The 9,010-nt window shown below is 37.0% G+C and overlaps 1 pseudogene; it reads right to left on the bottom strand.

The window, feature by feature from the left end:
- Window positions 1–8,221: 8,221 nt before the first annotated feature.
- LOC120366670 (U6 spliceosomal RNA) lies at window positions 8,222–8,320 on the bottom strand (annotated as a pseudogene).
- Between the last annotated feature and the right edge of the window lie 690 nt (window positions 8,321–9,010).

Below are 9,010 nucleotides of genomic sequence, written 5' to 3'. Positions count from 1 at the left end.
GACAAAACTGGACTCCTATTCAGTTCTCTTCTTTTTAGTCTCTATACCCTACGTAACCCAGAGAAAAGATGGAGAAAAGCATCTAGGCAGAACTTAGAGGAGGAAAACTTAGGAGGTATTACTCAAACCAAAGGAGAAAAGACAAAGGAAACCACTAAGGCTTAGGGGTGTGTATAGGAAAAGCGATATTGGGAAATAATATCACAGACTGTAGAAGGGTTTATTGAGGGAACCACTACAGAATGGGGGAGAAGTGACTGGAATTACCAGGAGGTAAGAGGCCAGGGCTTGTGTATTTATCATAACTCTAATTGAGAAAAGGCATTTTTTAAAGCCTAACTGGGTTTGCATTCTCACTTGATAAAAATGGTGGTACAGTGGGGGAGATTTAATCCTCTGATTGATGGATGATAATAAAAGCATAGGAATGGTTAGCATTTGGGCAATCCTTATCTGTTCTGGTGTTGATTTCAGTGTGTGCCTGTGTCAGTCAAAGGGCAGAGAACCCCCACTCTATACCCCAGAAGGACATGGGAAAACCAGATCTCTGTGAATAGATGGATTAAAGCAGCAGGCAAGTCATCCAATGGTCAAACAGGATTCTTAGGTGATTGTTAATAACCTTTTCGTTAGGGACTAAACATTTGCATATTTCTAGGCTGGTATGACACTTCATTTTATGCCCACAGTGTGACTGGCAAGTTTCTGTGTACCCGGCAGCCTTGTAAGGCCTCAGAAACAGTGTACACATGAGTGTTGGGGGTTCACATGCTGCCTGTCTGGACAAAATGGATCCCCACTGAGGGCAGCTGTGCAGTCACCTGGTGAACTTCTACATAGCATTTCTTCCTTGTGGATTCTAGTGGGAGCAAATTACCTTCCTTAGGAGCTCCTTTCTAAGGAGTAGTTCAGTGAAAGACAAGGTGGATGAAAAACTATATTTAGTGATTATTGCTCATGTGCTTTTCTACTTCCTTACTTTGTCTTATTCAATACTCATGATATTCCTAGGTGGTAGGCATCCTTTACAATCTTTATTTTACAAAATAAGAAACTAAAATTCACAAAGGTTTAATATTTTTCCTACGACTATACAGCAGCAAGTGACATTCTGAATTTCAGCCCAAGTCTGTCTGACTCAGGCCCAGCACTGTCCACTATACTACAGCTGCCTCCTCAAGAGAGGCCTCAAAAACGAGGATTTTTATCCCGTTGAGTTCCTCATAGTGTTCAGCTTGGAAAGCTCCCTAGGAGTTTTCAAGAATCACATACTAGTTTCAAAATACCTTCAGTTTGTAATATACTAATTCCCATATAATGTGAGTAACTACGTTGATTATACTGTTTCCTTGGCCCCAGTGGTATGACTCAAAGAACATGCTGGAGATCTGAATTCTTGTCTCACTTCCACCATTCCCTAATTCCCTAGCTGTAGTAAGACCCTTCCTTTTTCTAGACCTCAATTTTCTCCTTGGTGCACAATGGAGACTGGGCTCTGTGATCACTAGAACCATTTCCAACCTAATGTGCAATGAATGAAACCTACCTTTGCTTTGACTCATTCTTGGTGACAGAGAGGAAGACAGAGAAGACAACCAGAAAATGGTCACTAGAACACAACTGAGTGAATAGGGATTGATTCTTGTCTAATCTATGTGATTTATTGATATTTTTATTCCCTTTTGGAATCAGCTTTGTTTAATCCTGAAATTTTAATTACATTTGATTCAATTTGCCTCTAAGGATCATTTTAAGATTATCAAGTTAAATCTAAGGTAAGTTTCCCATAAGTAGGGACAATAAAGAAACAGATTGTGGTGGACTTTTCTACTCAGGTATGTGTTGACTTTGAAAACAGAACTTAGTAGTAAATCGGTAACAGTATTAAACATCATTATAGTGTTTAACAATATTTTATTGAAGAGCATATATGGAGAAAGATGAAAAAATCTGGGTTTAGTCAGACACTTTTTTTTTCATGAAGTCTTAGTTTCCCATCACTGATTAATCTCTTCTTGATTCTGCCTCCCTGCTGTCTTGTATGAGATGTGTTTCTAATTTAGCCTTTATCAAAAAATCATGCAGCAGTGATTCTTAACCTTGATTTTATACTGGAATCACCTGGGGAGTTTTAAAAATACTGACACCTAGATCTTATCCCCAGACATTCGGACTTAACTGCCTGTAGTGCAGCTTGGACATAGTAGATTGTTTTTTTAAAAAAATTACCTGTGGTGACCAAATGTAGAGGGCTTCTAATACGCCAGCTTCCTGGGTGGAGTCCACAGACTCAAACCAAGCTACATCCAAATTTACCTCATAAAAACTAATTAAAGGCTTTAGATTCCAGACCAAAAAGGAATGGATGCACTTCTCTATTCCTTCTACTAATTAAAGGTGGAATTTCTAGGCATTGTATATACAATTATGAGAAGACCCTTTTAGAAGACGGGAGAGAAGAAGATAGACTAGGCGCCATAGAACTTGGTAAACAACACATGAGTGCCCTGGGTTTTCTTTTTGCCTCATATATCTCAGATTGGGTGGCAAGAAAAGCCAACAACATGGAAATATTAATAAGCATAGACCTAAAATGCTCCCAAGAAAAGCCTGCTTTCTCCAGCCAAAAGACAAGAAAAGTGGCAACTTAGTGATACAGAAACCTTTTAGAGAATAACTGCCCTACCTCAGCCAAACACCATGGAAAAAACTATGGCATCATTTCCACTCTACTGATGAGTGGAGAAAGCCAAGCCTTCCACCTTTGCCATGCTGCAATGAAGTGTCCCATCCTCTCTTGTAAAAGTGGTATCAGAGAAGATCAAATGGGGACTGGAGACTGTTATCACTGCCCTGTGATAGCAAGCATGTCTCTATGGTATCAGATGGGGTCTAGCAGGGGTCTCAGATTCCACACCTACCCAGTGGTTAGAGGACACTCCTCCAACTCCCTGCTCCACCAATGTCAGTGGGAGCTGAGTAAGATGCCAGAGTATTGTCTATCATCCAGAAGTAACAAGGCATTTTCCTACCCAAAGATGTCAGTGGAGACCACATGGGAAGCCGTAAAAACGTGCTTCTCCTTTTTGCCAGGGTGATGTAATCAGAGACCTAGAAAAAAGCTAAAACTCTCAACTTTGCCTAGCAGTAAGAAGGCACCCTTATCTCTGGGGTGTCAAAGAAGGCTGAGTATGAGACTTAAATTTCTGTCCCCCACCTGGCACTAGTGATGGGGTTACTTCGCTTCCCCCATTTGTATGGTGTCAGAGGAGGCCTGTTAAATAGAATATTTAAAAGCTACCCAGTGTCTAACAATACACAGAATGTGCAGGATAATTTTTTTTAACCATATATTATAGCAAGAATGAGGAAAATCTCAAATAGGGAAAAAATAATCAACCAATGTCAATGTGGTGACACAGATCTTGATATTATCCAACAAAAATGTTAAAGCACCCATCGTAAAAATGGTTCAATGCATGATTATATACTTGCTTCATAATTGAAAAATATATAAATGCTATTCCTATAAAACTACCAAGGACATTCTTCATAGAATGATAAAAAATAAAACTATTTTAAAATTCATATGGAACCAAAAAAGAGCCTGAATAGCCAACCATTCCTGAGCAAAAAGAACAAAGCCAGAGGCATTTACAACAGTGAGATATCATCTTACAACAGTCAGAGTGGCTGTTACTAAAAGGTCAAAAAATAACAAATGCAAGCAAGGTTGAAGAAAGCAAATGCTGATACACTGTTGGTGGGAGTGTAAATGGGTTCAGCCATTGTGGAAAGCAGTGTGGTGGTTCCTCCAACAACTTAAAACAGAATTACCATTTAACCCAGCAATCTCATTCTTGGGTATATACTCATAGTAATATAAATTGCTCTACCATAAAGGCACATGCATTCAGGGCTCAGCACAGTGGCTCACTCCTGCAATGCCAGCACTTTGGGAGGCCAAGGCAGGTGGATCACGAGGTCAAGAGATCGAGATCATCCTGGCAAACATGGTGAAACCCCGTCTCTACTAAAAATACAAAAATTAGCTGCGTGTGGTGGTGTGTGCCTTTGGTCGCAGCTCCTTGAGAGGCTGACACAGGAGACTCACTTGAACCTGGGAGGCAGAGGTCACATCACTGCACTCTAGCCTGGTGACAGAGTGAGACCGTTTCAAAAAGAAAAAGACACATGTATGCAAATATGTTCATTGCAACACTATTCACAATATCAAAGAAATGCAATAAACCTAAATATCCATCAACAGTAGGCTGAATAAAGAAAGTGTGGTACATATACATCATGGAATACTATGCAGCCATAAGAAAGAATGGGATTATTTCTTTGGTAGCAACATGGATGGAGCTAGAGTCCATTGTCTTCAGCAAACTCAGGCAGCAGCAGAAAACCAAGTACTGCATGTTCTCACTTAGAAGTGGGAAATAAACAATAAGAACACATGGATGCAAAGGGGGGAACAACAGACACTAGGGCCTAATTGAGGGTGGGAAGAGGAAGAGGATCAGGAAAAAAAAAATACCTATTGGGTACTATGCTTATTACATGGGTGGCAAAATAATCTGTACACAAAACTTATTACCTGGGTGGCAAAATAATCTGACACACAGTTTACCTATGTAACAAACCTGCACATGTACCCCTGTGCCTAAAATAATACATAGAAATACAAATGAAAATAAATAAAAATACAGCAAAAAAGCAAAAGAGCCAAATAAAACTTTCAGAACAGAAAAATAAAAATACCTGTAATTTTAAAAAGCCTCAGTGGATATACTCAAGAGAAGAATGGATAAGACAAAAAAGAATCAGTGAACTTGAAGGTAAAGCAATATTAATTATCCAATTTGAACAACAGAGAAAGGATGGACTGGAAAAGGAAATGAACAGAGACTCAGAGACCTGTGGGACCTAAAAAGAATCTGACATTCAAATCATCAGTGTCCCAGGAGGAAAGGTGAAAATGGGTGAGGCTGCCACAGTATTCAAAAACATAAGAGGTAAAATTTCCCAAATTTGGCAAAAAAACCACAACCAACAGATTAAAGAAGCTGAACAAACCCCACACATTAAAAAAAAAACAAAACAAAACAAAAAAAAAATGCAGAAATTTATGCCAAGACACAGTATAATTATCATCAAACTTCTGAAAAGCAGCAAGAGGGAGATGACAATTTACCTATAGAGGAAAAACTATCGGAATGACAGAAGATTTTTTTTTATCAGAAGCCATGCTAGCCATAAAGAATTGGTACAGTATGTTTTGAGTTTTGCCAGCCCTGAAATCTGTATCCAGTGAAATTATCTTTCAAGAATGAAGAAAATATAAAAGCACTTTCAGAAATAGAAAACCTAAGAAAATTTGTCGCTAGCAGACCTACTCTAAAAAAAATGACAGAGTTCTTTTACAGAACAGAAGTAATACAAGTAGGGATCTTGGACCATCAAGGAGAAAGAAAGAAAAAAAAAAAAAAAAAGAAAAGAAAGAAAGGCAAAACAATGGGTAAATACAATGCAATAGATTTTCCTTCTTTTGAGATTTCTCAATTTTTTATGGTTAAAGCAAAAATTATAATAGTATCTGATGTGTTTCTCAATATATGTATAGAAAATAAGACAATTATTAAAAATAGAATAATTTTTAAAAACACAAAACAAGATGAGATTGCGATTTACCCAGAAAGGCAAAATGTCAACTCAGTAGCTTTTGATAAGTTATGTATATATACTATAATACCTGGAAAAATAACTTCAAAAATCCGTATAAGGATATACACTCAAAAACACTACAGAATGGAAAGACTTCCCCGCTGGTACAATGAGATGCTCAGTGGACCTTCTCCATAGCAAAACAACTATTAATCTGGAGAGATTATATAAAACTATCAATATCTCTGGAAATTGTCCTAAGACCTTTCAGAAAATGGAGAAATATGTATTTCAAGAAAATCTACTAAATCTCTATAAAAACAGTGACAGTCTATGGCATTTAAGCCACAAACCACTTCCTTCCCCTCTCAGGTTGAGTGTGATGATAGTTCTACAACAGGTAGTCATGGCCAAGAAGACAGTGCTCCCTCTCTTTCCAATGCCCAGTCTAGGGCTTCAGTTCTTCCTTTGGAAGGGCATATCACTGGCATTTATCAGCTCTCAGCTCTGTTAAATACACTTTAAGGAACTGTAGCCAAGAGGTCTGTGTCCATCTTCTTGACCAAGCCTTCCTACTCAACGTAGAATGTCTATTTAAAATACTGTATGACAGGCGAAGACTGCTGTACCCTAAATGCCCACACCTGAAATCACTCTTAAGGCAAATAATCCATGATGGGAGAGGCAAGCCAAGAAAATCAGGGATTCCCAGCCTTATTTAGTACTCTGTTTATAAAGGAGGAAAATTACTTCAAGAAGAGTGGACCACAGAAAGAACTTAAAGTATAATGATAAAAAAGTTATTTGTTTAAATAATAATAATAACAATTTTATTCTCCAGTTTTGATTTTGTTCAATGTTTAGCCAGTGATTGTGTTGATAAGCAGAAAGAGAAATTGAAGAAAAAGTGCTTCAACTTTATAGTACAGTGTAAAATAATATTTATGGGTTTTACTTGATTTATCTAAAACTGAATTTTAGTCAAGATTGATTTGAAATTTTTTTAGAGACCAGTGAGCCAATTAAACAGCACACTATAACAGAGAGATTATAGCTTGGGCTAAGGAAGTGGACTCAGGTCAGACTACCTGGCTTCAAGCTCAAGCTCAAATGATTATCTTTTGGCTGTATAAAACATCAGTGTATCTCCTTTTCCCATTTTCTGCTTTGTAAAATGAGGATGAGGCCAATAATACTTATTTCATAATGGCATGAGAATTTACTGAGTTTATTTTCACTGCTTAGAGTAGTGCCTTATATTCAATGATAATTAAAATTAAGCACATTGTATTTCCCTTAAAAAAAGATACTTGTACATGCATGTTTATAGCAGCACAATTTGCAATTGCAAAAATGTGGAACCAACCCAAATGCCCATCAATTAACAATCGGATAAAGAAACTGTGAGATAGATAGATAGATAGATAGATAGATAGATAGATATGCACTATGGAATACTATTTAGCCATAAAAATGAATAAATTACTGGCATTCACAGTGACCTGGATAAGATTGGTGACTATCATTCTTAGTGAAGTAACTCTGGAATGAAAAACCACACATTGTATGTTCTCACTGATATGCTGGGGCTAAGCTATGATAATGCAAAGTCATAAGAATGTCAAAATGGACTTTGGGGACCCAGGGGGAAAGGGTGGTAATGGTGTGAGAGATAAAAGACTTCAAATAGGGTACAGCGTATACTTCTCAGGTGATGGGTGCACCAAAATCTCAAAATCAACACTAAAGAGCTAACTTTTGTAACTAAACACTGCCTGTTCCCCAAATACCTATGAAAATGAAACAATAAATAAATAAATAATAAATAAATAAAGGCCTTTTCTGCATCTTTTGAAATAATCATGTGGTTTTTGTCTTTACATCTGTTTATGTGATGAATCACCTCTATTAATTTACAACCTATTGATTTAACCAACCTTGCATCCCAGAGATGAAGCCTACTTGATCATGGTGGATAAGCTTTCTGATGTGCTGCTGGATTCAGTTTGCCAGTATTTTGTTGAGGATTATTGCATCGATGTTCATCAATGATATTGCCGCGAAGTTTTTGTTATTGTTATGTCTCAGCCAGGTTTTAGTATCAGGGTGATGCTGGACTCAATGAATGAGTTAGGGAGGAGTCTCTTCTTTTCAATGTTTTGAAACAGCTTCAATAAAAATGGTACCAGCTCTTCTTTGTACCTCTGGTAGAATTCAGCTGTGAATCCCTCTGGTCATTTCGGAACTTGCCACTGGTGTATTCAGAGATTCAGTTTCATTCTTGGTCAGTCTTGAGAGGGTGTATGTGTCCAGGAACTTATTCATTCCTTCTAGATTTTTTAGTTTATAAATATAAGTGTTTATTAGTATTCTCTGACGGTTGTTTGTATTTCTGTTGGGTCAGTGGTAATATCATACTTAATATTCCTTATTGTGTTTATTTGAATCTTCTCATGGATGGGAATGAAAAGGGAGAGTGAATACAGCATCTTCAACTGAAATATCTAGAAGACTGCATTGGAAATAATTAGGGAAATAACTTGTCACATGGATAAGAAAGAAAAGCAGAGTGGGTCATCCTTGTGCAGGAGTCATGCTAATCTTCTCTGTATTATTCCAATTTTAGTATATGTGTCTCTATGTTTTTCAGTTCAGCTCTGATATTGGTTATGTCTTGTCTTCTGATACCTTTGGGGTTCTCTACTGAGAACAAATGTTTTCCTCTTGACTGCCTCTGGCCCCATCCATTTGACAGAAAAAATATTCTTAGAATAATATATTTTCCATTTGTTCCTCTCTCAAAAGGGGGAAATGTATTTAGAATTAGAAAATAAAATAGAACTACGAGTACAATTTTTTTTTCAAAATCTGATTCTCTTAATTTGAAAATTACAATTTATATCATCATGGAGGAAACTACATTGATAAATAATGAAGAATTACAGGAGCTGTTAAAGATAGTACTTAATTAATTGTTGTCAAAACCCTCCACCAATATTGGAAAAATTATTCTAGCTGCTCCAATAAAAATCACATACATTTATCAAAATGTCTTCTAAAATTTAAGCATTACCCTCTAAAATCAGGCTTTGGAGAGAGTAAGATCTAGAGTTTTGAGTTAGATAATAAGAGGCTTGAGTATTTGTTGTGCAATCCCAGTTAACCTTCTCCTCCTTCTGGAAAGAAAACCAAATGTACAGGATGGAAATTTGCACAGAATCCAAGAACAATTAATAACGTAGTCATATTTCTCAACATTCAATAGTACCAAACAGATAATTTTTGTCTTTTGGAAGGCTTACAATCTTCCCAATTGGCCTACTATAAGATTTCTTATTCC

Source organism: Saimiri boliviensis, chromosome X, assembly GCF_048565385.1.
Source record: "Saimiri boliviensis isolate mSaiBol1 chromosome X, mSaiBol1.pri, whole genome shotgun sequence".
Taxonomy (NCBI): Eukaryota; Metazoa; Chordata; class Mammalia; order Primates; family Cebidae; genus Saimiri; species Saimiri boliviensis.
The sequence above is the reverse complement of the archived record's forward strand: the minus strand, read 5'-3'. Positions and strand labels throughout refer to the sequence as shown.